At 41.7% G+C, this 15,382-nt stretch overlaps 1 non-coding gene across 1 annotated transcript; it reads left to right on the plus strand.

The window, feature by feature from the left end:
• Positions 1–9,303: 9,303 nt before the first annotated feature.
• Positions 9,304–9,404, plus strand: LOC115942396 (small nucleolar RNA U13). Its single transcript, XR_004077000.1, has one exon. It is a non-coding gene; the product is annotated as a small nucleolar RNA U13 (small nucleolar RNA).
• The last annotated feature ends 5,978 nt before the right edge of the window (positions 9,405–15,382 follow it).

Below are 15,382 nucleotides of genomic sequence, written 5' to 3' on the forward strand. Positions count from 1 at the left end.
TGGTGCATAGAGGATTTAAAAATTGCAACTTTTAGCAATGCTAATGGAAAAAGAAACTACTTGCAACAATGTTCATGGAAGAAAACACCCTTTGACTTTTTTTTTTTTTAAAGATTTTATTTATTTATTTGAGACAGAGAGAATGAGAGAGAGAGAGCACATGAGAGGGGGGAGGGTCAGAGGGAGAAGCAGACTCCCCGCCGAGCAGGGAGCCCGATGCGGCACTCGATCCTGGGACTCCAGGATCATGACCTGAGCCGAAGGCAGTCGCTTAACCAACTGAGCCACCCAGGCGCCCACCCTTTGACTTTCTAATGATTGCAGATAAACACAATATGCATCTTTTTTGCAACACCCTATGATTTTTTGGCGAGGCTCCAGTTGTAAGTCAGAATCCTGAAATTATGTGTGGTTAAAAAGTAGTTACAAAAATTATGTAATTCAAAAATAACTCTGTAATCTTAAGCCTTAGGGAATATCGTAACTTGCTTACATCTATCCCTGGATTGGGGTCAAAATACTTAAATGATCTTTCCTTGGAAATAACTGGCAGTGGAGAAAGGTTTGTTAGTTGCACAGCTCAGATAAAGAGCAATACTATCTTAATTTTGCAATATACAGTGCTTGCTGGTGCTATTTTTATACAATGAAGCAAAGCCTTGCAAGAAGATAAGTAGTTTGATAATAAAACACTCAACTTCTTCCTTAAACAAAAAGACAGAGACCAGGCCAGTGAGGGGATTTGGACCCACTCCCTCTGGCAGTGATGCTGAAACTGGAGCATGCATCAGCGTAACCTGAGCCCCAACCCCAGACTTTCTAATTTGGTAGGTCTAGAGTGGTGTCTGAGAATTTGCATTTCTAACAGGCTCCAGGTGATGCAGACGCTGCTGGTCCTGGTCCCAGGTCCATTCTTTGAGAACCATTGTTGTATGTGAATCTGTCGGAAGCTCTGCAGGTGTTTAACAAAGGGGAAAAGAAGGACTCTGATAGGGGATTTGGAAGGCCATCAGGTGGAAGAAACTAGAGGATGACTCCAGGGAATCAAGTAAGAGCCAACAAAAAAGAGTTACAAGCAGACCACTTGGAGCCCAATATGAAGAATTCCCAAATCCTTAGTCTTCCCAGGCTGGCTTACAACTACGTCAAACAAGTAGTTTGTAGATCATGAAATAAACCCAGATGATTAAGTGACTGCCCCAAAGTCACACAGCTAGTTAGTAGCTGAAATGGGGCAAGAATTCAGGACTTGCAACGCCTGAGTCAGTGTTTTATCCATCCCAGGCTCAAGTAGGGTGGTCAAGACTTTGTATATATCTTACTTGTAAGTGGGAGGTAACTGGAATATCCACCGACGCCTCAAACAAGAGTAGCCTTACCTCTGTCCTGTGATCTTCTTCTGGTTCCAGTTAATAGCTGAGGATCCAGAGGACAGAGAACCTGCAGCTTCTACCTCAGATCAGGTTCACCTGTGTATCCCCAGCTCATGGGTGGAGCACCCAGCCGCTCCCACTCCCATCCTGCAGACACTGTGGCCTGGTCTCTCTTCCTTGCCTGATTCAAAGCTGCCCAAGGCTCCTAGACTCCTGCCCGTCAAACCCTAGCCCTGGGCCTCTGAGGCCAACTTCTCTTGACCACATTGTCCTAGCTTAATATTAACAAAAGATAAATGCTTTCATAAAGAACAATGAGCTGGGGGCCTGACTGAGTCAGAAACAGGAAGTTGGGAAGTTGCATGAGAAAGAGCATAAGGCTGATCTAAGCGGGGAGCCCAGAAACCAAAATCTGAATACAGGGCCAAGTCTAAAGCCAACTGTTTCATCATTTAAATCCAGAGGTGATTTTTTTTTTTAGATTTTATTTATTTATTTGAGAGAGAGAGACAGAGATATAGTCAAAGAGAGCATGAGCAGGGAGGAGAGGGAGAAGCAGGCTCCCCGCTGAGCAGGGAGCCCAATGTGGGGCTCGATCCCAGGACCCCAAGACCATGACCTGAGCCGAAGGCAGACACCCAACCAACTGAGCCACCCAGGTGTCCCTGGAGGTGATTATTTTTAAAAGATCTGTCAAGGTTTTATTTTCTCTTACAAATGCCACATACAGCAAACACTTTCCATAGCATAACTTCTCAGTTTTTAGTCAACATAATGAAAGACTTGTCATGTACTGGTTATAATTTTACCAAACTCTATTCAGAGCCACCTAGCCAGGTCCCTGAGCATCGCTCTGGAATGTCCTCTGCAGATCTGAACTTAAGGAAGGCCAGGTGTTCCTGAGACCCCCACCAGGTGGTTCTGAGCAACCTCTCTCTGAAACAATGTCTACAAAATAGGGAGTCAAAATTTGGAAGTGAGCTCAACCAAACCTGTTGCAAGCCCTTAGGTGGACCAGGGGGCCAATGGCAAAAGTTAAGACTGACCTTCAACAAATGGCAAAACCAGAGAAATTCATTTGTAATACACCAGTCCATATCTCATATGTTTCCATTTATTTTTTAAAAATAACTTTTGTTACTTTTTTCTGATTATAAAACAATAATAAACCACTTCTTAAAAACTTGGAAAATTCAGGGAAAAAATCAAAGTTAACATTTGATATGTTGGAATAGACTTAAACCGACTAGAGAGATAGAGCTGCATGTATTTCTTCCCAGCTTTAAGTTCAGTGATATTATGTTGGTTGAAATTGGCCATGATAGGAGTATTTACACCACAGAAATTGGTAAATGCTATAAATCAGCACCCTTTTGTCTGTCTGTTTGTTTGAAATCCAGTTATTATACATTTACCAGCACACGACTTATATATCACCTTCCCCTTTAGACTGTGGAGGTCCTCAGGTTACTTTGAATCTGGGCCACTCTTCAGCTCCAGTTAAGGCTCTATTACTGGATTTCAGAGAAATTCTGCCTAAATCCCCCTTTTTGCAAGGTAGCTTGATTGATCCTCTGCTCCTTACATCCAAATGGGCTTCCCTGGAACAGGAAAAGCAGTACCAGGATGTTTCTCTGTCTGACCCTCATACTTACCACCATATTACCCTTCCTCCAGACTCTAATGTTGGCCCCACCTCCAAGCACTCACTATGGAATCATATCTGCAGCCCTTAAAGCTTCTACACCTGCCCTGATGGCAATTCCAGTTCTCTCATAAAGGGAATATTTCAAAAGACACTTTTTTTTTTTTTTAAGATTTTATTTATTTGTGAGAGAGAGAATGAGAGACAGAGAACATGAGAGGGAGGAGGGTCAGAGGGAGAAGCAGACTCCCTGCTGAGCAGGGAGCCTGATGTGGGACTCGATCCCAGGACTCCAGGATCATGACCGGAGCCGAAGGCAGTCACTTAACCAACTGAGCCACCCAGGCGCCCAAAAGACACTTATTTTTGAACAATTTATCTTCATGTAGTCTCTCACTCATTGTCCCATTATGGTTTTCTGTCCCAATTTGCCTCTTAGCCAGGGTTGCTCAAGATATTAAGAGGTTTTTATTCTTTTTCTTTTTTCTTTTTTTAACCAGAACTGCCATATTCCAATAGTTCACCAAAATGACTAACACAAAAGGAAAGAAGAAAGGTGCCCTCTGTATGTTCTCTAGGCCTTTTAGAAAACATGGACTTCTTCCTTTTCAGGCCGTGCCATTCCCTTATGTCTACAATATCGCCCTTCTTCTAGATTTGGAGTATGTGGCTAAAGGAACGGCATTGCTCAAAAAGGGACATGTTCACATGGCAAAACTGGAAGAGTTTACAATACTACCCAGCATGCTGCTGGCATTGCTGTAAACAAACAAGTTAAGGGCAAGATTCTTGCCAAGAGAATTAATGTGTATATTGAGCATATCTTATAAGCACCCTAAGAGCCAAGATAGCGTCCTGACATATGTGAAGGGAAATGATCAGAAAAAGAAGGAAACCAAAGAGAAAAGTACTTGGGTTCAACTTGTTGGGGAGGAGGAAAATTTTCTCCCTAACCTTCTTGATTCTTTTGGCTTGTGTAATAATTAAATTGACACAAGACAGATTTACAGGAGAAAAAAAAAATTTAATTCATCTGTATGGAGACTCACAGACATGGGACCTAAGAAGTAACCAAGGCAGGCAGCTTTTATACTTTCTAGACAAAGAAACAATGAATTTCTGACAAATTGATAAGACAAACTTAGGTTTGAGTATTAATTAGTGGAGAATCTATGCAGAGTTTGTTTATATAGTCTTCTTGGCCCTCAATTTTGAATCTCTGACTGTAAGGATATCTCTATACTTCCTGGTACAGGGAAGGTACCTTTCACATGAAAGACTTATTTCCTGCTTTCTGAAGACAAAGGAAGGTCAGAGTGTTCCTCTAGCACTGGCTGTTGCTTAAGTAACTTCAGTTTAGAATAATCAATATGCCACTGTGGCACATCTTGGCACACAGCCTGCCCTGAGCCCCAACAAACTGAAATGCCAGCCTGCTCCAACCAGAGTAGCACTTTGTGAAAATCAACAGAAAGGAGCCTGAACTTCTAGAACTCATTCCTTATGGCATAATAGGTGTTAGAGGAAGAAAAGAAGGAAGGAAGGAAGGAAGGAAGGAAAGAAAGAAAAGAAAGAAAGAAAGAAAGAAAGAAAGAAAGAAAGAAAGAAAGAAAGAAAGAAAGAAAGAAAGAAAGAAAAAGAAAGATCGATCGATCTCTGGACTGTTAAAAAAAAAAAAAGGTATTAAGGGCTCTGGTGGCAGCCCTCAGGTTTGAAGTTTATGAAAGAATGTTAGCCCTGGGAATAAGCTGGAGGAGAGAGGCAAAACTTCAGTCCTGAAGGAATAGCAATACCAAACATAGTACCCAGAGGACTAAGGACTACAGATAGGCATAAGGTTAAAGCAAGGTCAGTTGATTATGGTTTATTGAAAGGATTTTAGGGGTGCCTGGGTGGTTCAGTGGTTAAGCGTCTACCTTCGGCTCAGGTCAGGATCCCAGGGTCCTCTCCCTCAGGGTCTGTTTCTCCCTCTCCCACTTACCCTGTTTGTGTTCTCTCTCTTGCTGCCTCTCTCTGTCAAATAAATACTCTTTAAAAAAAAAAAAAAAGGATTTTAAAAATAGATCAGTGTCTCAGTATCTTTATCTGTAAATTGGTGATAGTAGTAGTCTCTACCTCCATGTGTTTGTGAAGAAGGGGAAATGAATAAATACATGTGAAGCCTTTAAAATGATGTCTGGCAGGGGCGCCTGGGTGGATCAGTAGGTTAAGTGTCTGACTCTTGATTTTGGCTCAGGTCATGCTCTCAGAGTTGGGCATGGAGCCTGCTTGGGATTTTCTCTTTCCCCCTGCCCCTCCCCCACATATCTCTCTCTTGCCTTCTCTAAAAAAAAATAATAAAATTAAATAAATAAAATTTTTAAAAAATGATGTCTGGCAATATATGAAACCCTATGTAAGCATTAGCTATTATTATTCAAACTTTTCTATATAAAAGAAAGTATGTGGGGATGCCTGGGTGGCTCAGTCATTAAGCGTCTGCCTTCGGCTCAGGTCAGGATCCCAGGGTCCTGGGAACGAGCTCCACATCAGGCTCCCTGCTCAGCGGGAGGCCGGCTTCTCCCTCTCCCACTCTTCTTGCTTGTGTCCCCTCTCTTGCTGTCTCTCTGTCAAATAAATAAATAAAATGTTTTTTAAAAATGTAAAAAAAAAAAAAAGAAAGTATGTGTATTTCAGTCTAAACCTGGCTTCTGGCTTTAGACCAAAAACTCCTTCAGCACAATGGCCTTTATTAATACCTACAGGTTGTCTATTGTTCCCATGTTATCTTGGATAATTTCCATATAATCAGTGTAGAGGGGCCCATAGACCACCATTTCCCCAGAGAAATAAACATTTCCATCACTCCACCCTGTGCATCAGAAATATTATTCTACCCACAGTCACAACAATTCATAGAAGAATTTATCCATTGGGAAATTCTTCCCAGAAGTAACCCAGTCTAATCAGAGGTAATTTAAAAAGGGGCCAGCAGGAGTGAGCTAGAAGAGAAAGGGACCAGTGTGGAATCTATCAAAATCCAGATGGCCTATGACGGCAGCATGGACAGGGGAGTAGTGCTGGGGGGAGAAACAAGTAATGAATCTGAGGTATATAGAAAAGTTAAAATCAGGGCAACCCTCTCGGGTCCCCTCCCTCTTCGGGAGCTTTGTACTATCTCTTTACTATCGATCAATAAACTTTGCTTTGTTGCCCACCAAAAACAAAACAAAACAAAAGTTGGAATCAATAGAATTTGCTGAAGGATTGGATGTGGAATGTAAAGGAAAAGAATTTTCAAGAATGGCCTAGGTTTCTAGTGTGAACAGCTGTATGAATGAAGATACCAACACTCTGATATGGAGAACACTGCTAAAGGAACAGGTGTGGGGGAGAGGAGTAGAAGTTTATTCTTGGTCATGCTGAGTGTAGAGTCTGAGACATTCGAGATGTACTATCAAGTGAAATGTTTGATACACGGTCTGGAGCTCAAAGGAGAAGTGTGGGTTGGAGATAAAATTGATGTACTAAAACACGAAAAGTGGTTATTTCTGGGTGATAAGCTTTTGTATCTTTTGTTTTATTCTTTGTACTTTTCTGCTTTTCTCAGGTTTTCAGCAATGAAAAAAATTTTTTCTAAATAGAGTTTTTAAAAAGAGTAAACTTTTCCCTGCGCTTATAGCAAAGAGGAATACTCTTTCTCATAACTGGCATTAGTAACCTCAACAGGAAGGTCCCTAGAGTGGAGAAAGCCAAATTAGTTTAATGCTAATATCTCTTTGGCAATACCATATTTCTTTTACATGGGTCTACAGAGAACCTGCCATCTTTCAAACTGTAACTTGTTATCCCAAGTAGACTTATGCAACAGGAGTGGGTCCACAGTGCAGGTAGATGGTAGAGTTTGGTATTCAGGTGTCTCCCTGATAATTGAGGTGTTTTAAGAAGCCCAATAAAAAGCAATATTTTCCCCTCATCCTGGATGAACCAACTGATAAATAAAACAAAGAGTTAGAAGATGAGGGCCAAATATTTGTGTACTAGATGAGCTGGGGAGTCAAACCATATAATTAACAGATTATCCACCCAGTTGTGGCAACACTGAAACAGAGCCAGCCCCTACTCCCACCTTATCCCCAGAATTGCAAAACAGAAGGCACATGAGGGTAGCTAGCAACCAAAGGAAGAGGAGAGGAAGACTCTTGGTCATGCACACACAGTTTCTATCTCCTCACTCAGCATTTCCCCTGAGGCAGAATGAGGGGGGGACGTAAAGATGGAGAAAAGCCAGGAGTGTAAGGCTAATCCCAAAAGTAAGGTGCAGTCACACTCACCAACACCCACTATGGGTTTCTGTATTTAGCATCAGGTTTATAAATCAAGCTCAATCATGTACAAGATGCTATCCATATGTATTTGGATTGAGTCTGAGTCCCTGATGACTAGCATTAATTCAACACCAGCTATTTTTAGCAGAAAGTGAATTTATTAGCACAATATTGGGTGTATAATTATTGTTTGGATCCTGGATTCAAAAAGAAAACAACACCCATATTCAAAGCAGCATTATTCACAATAGTCAAAAGGTGGAAGCAACCCAACAGTTCACTGACAGATGAATGGATAAACAAGATGTGGTATTTACATAGAATGGAACATTATTCTGCCTGAAAAATGAAGGAAATCCTGTCATACACTGCAACATGGGTGAACTTTGAGGAAACTGCTAAATGGAATAAGCCAGTCACGAAAAGATAAATACTGCATGATTCCACTTACATGAGGTACCTAGCGTGGTCAAATTCATAGAGACAGAAAGTAGGAGAGTGGTTGCCAGGGGCTGGTGGGGAGGTGGAGATATATGAGTTAGTGTTTAATGGATACAGAGTTTCAGTTTTGCAGGATGAAAAGAGTTAAAGAGATTGGTGCACAACAATGTGAATATATTTAACATCACTAGACTCTACACTTAAAAATGGTTAACATGGTAGGGGCGCCTGGGTGGCTCAGTTGTTAAGCGTCTGCCTTTGGTTCAGGTCATGATCCCAGAGTCCTGGGATCGAGCCCTGCATCAGGCTCCCTGCTCCGAGGGGAGCCTGCTTCTCCCTCTCCCACTCCCCCTGCTTGTGTTCCCTCTCTCGTTGTGTCTTTCTCTGTCAAAAAATAAATAAAAAATCTTTAAAAAAAAAAATGGTTAACATGGTAAAAAAAAAACAAAACAAAAACCAGCAATAAGAACAACAAAAACAGCTAAAAGAAAGGAGTTTTCTTTCTAGTTTTAACACATTGGGAATATTGGGCACGGGTTATTCCAGAGTTTCAAAAGTATTAACACCAAATGTCACATGTTTCAAAATATCCTTAGATGAAACACTATTGAATATGGACTTGGGTTTGAAATAGAAAATTAATCAAACTTGAGTCCTGGGATATTTGAGATGATCTAAGATATTTTCTTTTTTTTTTTTTTTAAGATTTTATTTATTTATTTGATAGAGAGAGGCACAGCAGGAGAGGGAACACAAGCAGGGGGAGTGGGAGAGGGAGAAGCAGGCTTCCAGCAGAGCAGGGAGCCCCATGCAGGGCTCCATCCCAGGACCCTGGGATCATGACCTGAGCCGAAGGCAGACGCTTAAAGACTGAGCCACCCAGGTGCCCCGATATTTTCAATTATGTGTGAATTCATCTAGCACAAAAGTGGTATTAAAGGTTTGATTACATTGCCTAAAAAAAAAAACGTAGCTATAAAAGACGTTTTAAGGACTAAGGAAAATTTGAACATGAACTGTACTCAGTGATTTTATATCAAGGTTATGTTTCTTGCATACGATAATGGCATTGTGGCTATGTAGGACAACATCCTTGTACTCAGGAAATACATGTGGTTTTTAGAGTGAAGCATCATCATGCCACCACTTACTTTCCAATGGTTCAGTGAAAGAGAGAAATAAAGCAGAGTATATGCAAGCTCATCATACTATTCTTTTTTTTAAGGTTTTATTTTTTTTAAAGATTTTATTTATTTATTTATTTATTTGACAGAGAGTGAGAGAGAGAGCACAAGCAGGGGGAGCGGCGGCTAGAGGGAGAAGCAGGCTTCCCTCAGAGCAGGGATCATGACCTGAGCTGAAGGCAGACACTTAACCAACTGAAACTCCCAGGCTTTCCAAGGTTTTATTTTTAAGCAATCTCCACACCCAACATGGGGCTCAAACTCACAATCCCGAGATCAAGAGTCACACACTCCACCGACTGAGCCAGCCAGGCGCCCCATATTCTTTTATATTTTAAATCTGAAATGTTTGGATCCTTTTGTAGTTCATAAGCATGATGACTGGTTGTTCACACCACTGTGACATGTGCCTTCCTCAAACCTGTTACGACCTTGGCACATTACCCGTCTGATGTGAAAAAATAATAATTAATTAACTAATTAAAAACGTTGGAGGGTATATGGGGAGGACAAAATCTCCAGCTCAGAAGGAGAATAAGGCTTGAAAGACGCAGTTAAGAACAGGCTGAAAATCTCTGTGAAGGATCAGCCTGGTGAGGATACCACTTTCCTCACCCCCAAGCATGAGATGCTGCAGCGTTCAGCACTAATATTGCTGGTACAGGGCACGGGGATGCCACCCCGACACCCATGCCATCACTTCCCCCAAGGACTCGGCCTCACAACAAACTCCAAATGAGTAAGTAAGTCTAGCAGAGATGGTCACCTCTGGATGTACCATTAGAATTAAAGTGTGACCCGATCAGCTGACTATAAGAAGACAAGGCATAGCTTGGGGCAGAGGAGTTGGGGGACGGGGACTTCCAATCAATCTCATTCTGAAACAGCCAGGTGGCCTTCTCACCCTTAAGACACTTCATCCAGGGTAAAGAAATGTGATCAAGTCTGAAGTTTCAAGCTACAGAATTTCAATACACCTTTAGATGACAGATGAAAAATAAGAAAAACACTGGATTAATAAAATCTACTTTTTCTACCTCTCCATTTCAAGGGAAGTTTTCATGTCTACCTCTGGGTGTATTATCCACGTTATCCAGAGATTTCTGAATTAACTTAAGTTCTTCTAGCCTTAACATACTGGAAACCTGTTACAATAAATATCCAGTAGCTGTTATCTTTTTTTTAGATTTATTTATTTTAGAAAGAGAGAGAGTGTGAGAGAGTGCAGTGGGGGAGGGGCAGAGGGAAAGAGAGAAAATCTCAAGCAGACAAACCACTGAGTGTGGAGCCTGACGTGGGGCTCAATCTCACAACCCTGAGATCATGACCTGAGCTGAAACCAAGAGTCAGACCCTTAACTGACGGAGTCACCCAGGCACCCCAGCTCTTACCTTTTATGATTCTTTAAATATATATAGACATATTTTAACACATTCCAAAGCCATTTAGGAAGGACTTTTGTACAATCCCCAATTTGCGTTAACAACACTGCTGCTCAGCACTGTGGATATATATACATGAAAAGAGAAAATATTATTAAATGTGCCCTATATAAACAATAGTCTTCTATAACATAGTTAATCATCATATCAACCCTTCCAAGTACAGATATGACAAGAGATGTTGAGGGGGCACACAAAGTAAAGTTCCCTGCTCATCTGTGTACCTCACATTGCCACTTTGTAAAATGCCTCCTTCAGCATGGTGTGTAAGAAAGGGAAGGTGTATTAACCAGTTCAAACTGGGGACTGGAAAATTTAGCTATCACTTTCTCAGAGGGATAATTGGGATTTTGAGTTTTTATACCTGGAGAAAGGATCCCGGTGTGGAGAGAGAGTCAGGAGATCCATCATTCCATTCTAAAGGTCTAGGGGCTCTGCTTGAGCAGGAAAGAAGACCACTGGAAAGGGCCAAACTCTAGAGTAAGAAAGACCTGAATTTTAATCCCAGTTATTGCATTTCCCACAGTGTGGCCTCGGACAATTTGCTTAACTTTGCAGATCCACAGATTCTTTATCTATAAGGATTACCCATCTTATAGCATTGTTGTGGTTATTGAAGGACAGCTCATTATGTAAAGCCCTCAGCACTGCACCTGACATGCTGTAGTGCTAAATAAATAGCAACTATTATTAAATAACGAAAGTTTCAAAACCTAAGCAAAGAAGAGCAGAGACATAAATTCCCTCCAGACATGAGAACCATCCTGGCCACTGACTGACATGTAAATCATGTCTAACCCTCTCAAAATAACCGACCATAACGGAAAGTCATTTCTATGTCTAAATTGGACAAGGTACACCCCTTTCACCGAGCTGCCCCTTTCTCCACCGGCTCTGTCCTGGGTCGTCGACAGGTCTGAGATGACACTGACAATGGGGAGTTGAAACAGGTCCTTTTCCAGAATTTAAGTATAAGCTTAAACAATTTGCATTAAATGTCAAGCATGGTCCAGCCACTGTGCTGGAAATTAGGAAATACAGAGGTAACTAAATATTCCCCAGCCTACCCTCAAGGAGCTCCCAGAGTAATGAGGCCAACATGTGAACAGGAAAACTGAATGGCATATAGAACGTACAGGCTACTGTGAGAAAATAAAGCATCCTAAGTTTTATGAAGCCTTTTGACCCAATCTTTATATATTTTCAACATTTTATTCTGTTCTGCACTTTATTTGCCTTAACAATTAAACACTCAGAAAATAGGCTTAAGTCCAATGTACATTCAAATGAGAAAACAAAATTCACCACTTTCGGTTTGCTTAAGAGTTGCCATTTTTAGGGCGCCTGGGTAGCTCAGTTGGTTAAGCATCTGACTTTGGCTCAGGTCATGATCTCGGGGTCCTGGGATCCACCCCCACCTTGGGCTCCGTGCTCAGCAGGGAGTCTGCTTCTCCCTCTCCCTCTCCCTGTAAACTTACCCCTGCTCGTCCTCTCTCTCTCTCAAATAAATAAATAAAATCTTTAAAAAAAAAAAAAAGAGTTGCCATCTTTGTTTCGATTGTGCTAAATTTGTCAGCTCTGATTCTTGTCGCTAGCATCAGAGGAAAGGTATCTATTACAGTCTGGAGAGGGCTATGCCAGAAAAGATCTCTCTGCTACACTCTCTGTGAGAGTCATACTGGGGATCACAACTTTCAACATATGAATTTTGTGGGGATACAATTCAGTCCATAGCATTGTTCTCTGGTCCCCCCAAATCCATGTCCTTATTGCATACCAAATACATTTATTCCTTCCCAACAACCCCCAAAGTCTCAACTCATTCCAGCATCAACTCTGAAGTCTAAAGTCCAAATTCTCATCTAAATATCTGAATCAGTTATAGGTGAGACTAGAATTGTGATTCATCCTGAGGCAAAATTCCTTTCCAGCTATGAGCCTGTGAAATCAAACAAGTTACATGCTTCGAAAACACACGAGTAGGTCAGGCATAGGATAGACATTCCCATTCCAAGAGGAATAGGAAAAAAAGAAGGAATGATAGGTTTCAAGTAAGTACAAAACCCAGCATGGTAAATTCCATCAGATCTTCAGTCTTGAGAATAATCCTCTTTGGCTCAATGCCTGGCCTTCCGGACCGACTGGGGCAGCGGCCCCACCCTGCAGTTCTACCAGGCCAGGGTCGTGCCCTCAAGGCTCTGCCAGCAGCAAACCTGCCCCCTAGGCTCCAGTTATTTTAACAGAATTTAAAATAGACAATGTTTAACTAGGTAATAAAGAATTGTTAACTAAGTAATTGAAAAGGCAAAAAGAACACTAAGCTTTCACAGGTAGCAAGAGCGGGAAGCAGTTCATAGGGCTGGGGAAACAAAGGGAAGAGGTTGTAATTAAAACTTAGAAGCTTGGAAGAGAGTCCCTGAAAAGGGGTGCCAGCCACCTGAGCTGGTGTCTCTGCAGGGATATAATGAGTTTGCCTTTGCAAGCTGGTAAAACCTCAAACTAGATCCTACTGAATGTTATTTGCTAGGGCTACCATAACAACGTACCACAGACTGGGTGACTTAACAAAAATCTACTGTCTCACAGGTCTGGAAGCTGAAAGTCCAAAACTAAGGTGTCAGCAGGGAGGGTTCTTTCTGAAAGCTGTGAAGAAAAGAGCTGTTCCAGCCCTCTATCCTTGGCTTGTAGACAGCCATCTTCCCTCTATGTCTCTTCACATTGTCTTCCTCTAAGCATATCTTCCTATAAAGACAGTCAAGCGCCTGGGTGGCTCAGTCCTTTGGGCAGCTGCCTTCGGCTCAGGTCATGATCCAAGACGGAGTCCTGCATCGGGCTCCCTGCTCTGTAGGGAGTCTGCTTCTCCCTCTGACCCTCCCCCATCTCATGCTCTCTCTCTCTAATAAATAAATAAAATCTTTAAAAAAAAAGAGAGAGATCAGTCATAGTGAATTAGGGCCCACCCTAAGGAATGCATGTTAACTTGATTACCTCTTTATTTTTTTTAAAGATTTTATTTATTTATTTATTTATCTATTTATTTATTTGAGGGCAGGGGAGGAGCAGACAGAGAGGGACAAGCAGACTCCGCACTGCGAACAGAGTCTGATGCAGGGCTCTACCCCGCAACCCTGTGACCATGACCTGAGCTGAAACCAAGAGTCACTGTCCAACTGACAGAGCCACCCAGGTGCCCCTTGATTACCTCTTTAAAGATCCTATCTCCAAATAAGGTCACATTCTGGGGTACTGAGGGTTAGAACTACAACATATGAATTTTAGGGGACACAGCTGAACCAGTAACAACCTGCTTCTGGAATGAACTGGCTCTGCTGGAGTGAAGAAGCAGCATTGCTGGACACTGGTGACAGGAACAGGAAGCCAACCAGAAGAAAAACCAGAAGCAAAGAGGAAAGAGTAAATCTCTTCTTCCTCACCTTGCCACACAGTCTCCCTCTAATGTTGCTTATTGATAGAGCCTAAAAGGAAGCAGCTGACAAAGGAAAAATGTGGTTGGCAGAGCCCCAGTCCCTGCATCACAAAGCAGAATACAGAATTGTGGGTTTGAAACTGAGAGCCAATAGGTTAATAACTGGCACAGTGCCGAATAATTGTGAGTTATTCTTCTTCATCACTAGCATCAGAGCATTTATTTTCATTTTCCATATATTTTTATAATATAATAAGAAAAAGTTGCAATAAAATATTTACCTGAACAAACATACTGGCTACGCTGCTAAAGCTGTCCTGACGGCTGGTGGGCTGGGACATCACCATGCCGCAGCTCACATTCATTTGTTCACTGACACAGGACACTGAATCAGGGGCCTTCCTATGGGAGGCCAAGGTGTAATGTGTATGGTGTATAAACTAAACTAAAGGGGTGCCTGGGTGGCTCAGTCATTAAGTGTCTGCCTTCGGCTCAGGTCATGATCCCAGGGTCCTGCGATCAAGCCCTGCATCGGGCTCCCTGCTCTGCTGGAAGCCTGCTTCTCCCTCCCCCACTCCCCCTGCTTGTGCTCCCTCTCTCGCTGTGTCTGTCTGTCAAATAAATAAATAAAATCTTAAAAAAAAATAAACTAAACTAAAAATTTGGAATCTAAGTTGTCAGCAAGTGTTTTTCTCCATTTTATGGCTGAAAAGATGAACATTCAGAAGGAGAAGTTGTTTGACCAAGGTCACACAGCTAATAAGTGACAGAGCATTGATTTGAACTGAGGTCTGATCTCTGTACCTCAATTTCTTTATCTGCCAAATAAAGATAATAATATCTATCCAATAGAGTTGTTTATGAGGATTAGATGAGATAATATGTATAATCTGCATAACACAGACACAGGCTGGCATGTACTAAGATTTTTTTAAAAAGTTGGCCAAGGGGCGCCTGGATGGCATAGTCGGTTAAGCATCCGACTCCAGTTTCGGCTCAGGTCACGGTCTCACGGTCCTGGGATCAAGCTCTGTGTCTGAGTCCCCACTTGGGATTCTCTCTCTCCCTCTCCCTTTGCCCTTCCCACTGGTGCTGTCTCTCTCTCTCTTTTTCTCTAAAATAAATAAATAAAATCTTTAAAAAATAAATAAATAAAAATTTTAAAACAAAAAAAATTTAAAAGTTGGCCAAGTCTGGGGCTTTTTCTACCATACCAGGTTATCCTATTCCATGCACTGCTCAAAACTTCACAGTATTTGGAGAATAGAACTGTAAAGAATCAAGATGGGGTTGGGAATAAAATTCCTTAAAAATTTTTTTATTATAATGTATTTGCTATCAAATCTTTCTGAGGGCAATCATCCATTTTGGACTCCCACAAACCATAGACAAATTTATTGAGGACCAGCCACAGGGTAATTACTGAAGATACAACACTGAGACACAGAGAACCCCACCGTCAGGTGTCTCATCAACTACTTGAGGACTTAGTCAAGCAATGACAACACACAATCCGGACCATGATCAACAATATCCAGTATAGGAGACTATAGCAGGGAAAAC

Source organism: Leptonychotes weddellii, chromosome 1 (genome assembly GCF_054177405.1).
Source record: "Leptonychotes weddellii isolate Sample4059 chromosome 1, ASM5417740v2, whole genome shotgun sequence".
In the NCBI taxonomy this organism is placed as follows: Eukaryota; Metazoa; Chordata; class Mammalia; order Carnivora; family Phocidae; genus Leptonychotes; species Leptonychotes weddellii.